The sequence below is a fragment of the Gymnodraco acuticeps genome, unplaced genomic scaffold, assembly GCF_902827175.1.
Source record: "Gymnodraco acuticeps unplaced genomic scaffold, fGymAcu1.1, whole genome shotgun sequence".
In the NCBI taxonomy this organism is placed as follows: Eukaryota; Metazoa; Chordata; class Actinopteri; order Perciformes; family Bathydraconidae; genus Gymnodraco; species Gymnodraco acuticeps.
In genome coordinates this window covers 1-2500 of record NW_022990129.1, presented here as the reverse complement: position 1 = coordinate 2500, position 2500 = coordinate 1, and the positions used below count along the sequence as shown (strand labels likewise).

At 40.8% G+C, this 2500-nt stretch overlaps 4 non-coding genes across 4 annotated transcripts; all 4 read left to right on the top strand.

The window, feature by feature from the left end:
* The first annotated feature begins 155 nt into the window (after window positions 1–155).
* On the top strand, window positions 156–227 carry trnaa-cgc. The gene has a single exon. It is a non-coding gene; the product is annotated as a tRNA-Ala (tRNA).
* A 217-nt stretch (window positions 228–444) lies between these two features.
* trnas-aga lies at window positions 445–526 on the top strand. The gene has a single exon. It is a non-coding gene; the product is annotated as a tRNA-Ser (tRNA).
* A 707-nt stretch (window positions 527–1233) lies between these two features.
* trnaa-ugc lies at window positions 1234–1305 on the top strand. Its single transcript has one exon. It is a non-coding gene; the product is annotated as a tRNA-Ala (tRNA).
* Window positions 1306–1539: 234 nt separating this feature from the next.
* Window positions 1540–1621, top strand: trnas-aga. Its single transcript has one exon. It is a non-coding gene; the product is annotated as a tRNA-Ser (tRNA).
* The last annotated feature ends 879 nt before the right edge of the window (window positions 1622–2500 follow it).

Here is a 2500-nt window from a genome sequence, read left to right as displayed (position 1 = left end):
GTCCCGGGCTCAAATCAAGGATGAACCTGAGAAAAGTAGAGAACAATTCAGATTTTAAAGCCTAGTATGGGCAGCATTAACTTAATGTGTATCCTTCTGATATCTTCCTTTATCCAAGGATCTGAAGGAAAGCGAAAGAAATGGAAGAAAATGCAGGGGATGTAGCTCAGTGGTAGAGCGCATGCTTCGCATGTATGAGGTCCCGGGTTCAATCCCCAGCATCTCCAACTAATATTATGGTCGCAGTCAAGGATGTCTCTGTTGTACGGGTTAATGTGTAAAAAGTGTTGAAAAGGAGCACATAAAAGCATGCATCATGTATCACAAGGGCAAGGTAAAAAAAGCCAAAGCTTTATTCCATTTGTAAGAAAAGTCGAGTTGTTCTTCTCAGGTTTTGAGAAAGTCCTGACTATTTGTGAAATTGCTTAGAAATCTAGTTTTTGTGTTGTCGTGGCCGAGTGGTTAAGGCGATGGACTAGAACTCCATTGGGGTCTCCCCGCGCAGGTTTGAATCCTGCCGACAACGTCAGATCATTTAATGCATGTGTACAATTACCTGCAGGGGGATTTCAGGTGTTGTAGAAAAAAAGGCAATCCAAGACACTATTTCAAACATATTAAAAAAAAGTTGTAATCTCAACATAAAAGAGAACACCCAAATGTACACATTGGCATTTACCAGGTCTTGTGGAGTACAACCACCTAAATACGTCGTATAATTCCTTTTGTTTTCCAGGGAGAGGCATCATGCTACGTAAGCCACATTCGCCACAACTAGCATGACCCTGCAGAACGCGTGACTGAATTGTGGAAACGAGAATTATTTTCACTACTTTCCAGACCTTTCAATTCGGCTTCCGGAACAAAATTGTATTATCTCAAAGATGCCTGGTCCCATTCCTCCAATACAAGTTTTTGCATTATTTTCAAATGCCGGGCTCTTTTTTCGTACAAATGACCAGACACATTTAAAAGTTGGCAATGTAAACGTTTTTGGCCAACGATGTTGATATAGTGGTGTGCAAAGGAAAGATAAAACTTGTTGAGTTTTTTATCATTCTCCATTAGGGTACGAGAGGTCCCGGGCTCAAATCAAGGATGAACCTGAGAAAAGTAGAGAGCAATTCAGATTTTAAAGCCTAGTATGGGCAGTATTCACTTATTGTGTATCCTTCTGATATCTTCCTTTATCCAAGGATCTGAAGGAAAGGGAAAGAAATGGAAGAAAAAGCAGGGGATGTAGCTCAGTGGTAGAGCGCATGCTTTGCATGTATGAGGCCCCGGGTTCAATCCCCGGCATCTCCAACTAATATTATGGTCGCAGTCAAGGATGTCTCTGTTGTACGGGTTAATGTGTAAAAAGTGTTGAAAAGGAGCACATAAAAGCATGCATCATGTATCAGCATGCATCATGTATCACAAGGGCAAGGCAAAAAAAGCCAAAGCTTAATTCCATTTATAAGAAAGGTCGACTTGTTCTTCTCAGATTTTGAGAAAGTCCTGTCTAATTGTGAAATTGATTAGAAATCTAGTTTTTGTGTTGTCGTGGCCGAGTGGTTAAGGCGATGGACTAGAAATCCATTGGGGTCTCCCCGCGCAGGTTCGAATCCTGCCGACAACGTCAAATCATTTAATGCATGTGTACAATTACCTGCAGGGGGATTTCAGGTGTTGTAGAAAAAAAGGCAATCCAAGACACTATTTCAAACATATTAAAAAAAAGTTGTAATCTCAACATAAAAGAGAACACCCAAATGTACACATTGGCATTTACCAGGTCTTGTGGAGTACAACCACCTAAATACGTCGTATAATTCCTTTTGTTTTCCAGGGAGAGGCATCATGCTACGTAAGCCACATTCGCCACAACTAGCATGACCCTGCAGAACGCGTGACTGAATTGTGGAAACGAGAATTATTTTCACTACTTTCCAGACCTTTCAATTTGGCTTCCTGAACAAAATTGTATTATCTCAAAGATGCCTGGTCCCATTCCTCCAATACAAGTTTTTGCATTATTTTCAAATGCCGGGCTCTTTTTTCGTACAAATGACCAGACAAATTTAAAAGTTGGCAATGTAAACGTTTTTGGCCAACGATGTTGATATATGGTGGTGGCAAAGGAAAGATAAAACTTGTTGAGTTTTTATCTATTCTCCATTAGGGTACGAGAGGTTCCCGGGATCAAATCAAGGATGAACCTGAGAAAGTAGAGAGAACATTCCGATTTTAAAGCCTAGTATTGGCAGCATTAACTTAATGTGTATCCTTCTGATATCTTTCCTTTATCCAAGGATCTGAAGGAAAAGCGAAAGAAATGGCAAGGAAGAAATGCAAGGGGGATCTGTAGCTCAGTGGGTAGAGCGCATGCTTCGCATGTAGTGACGGTCCCGGGTTCATCCCCAGCATCTCCAATAATATTATGGTCGCAGTCAATGATGTCTTTTGTACGGGTTAATGTGTAAAAAGTGTTGAAAAGGAGCACATTAAAAGCATGCAT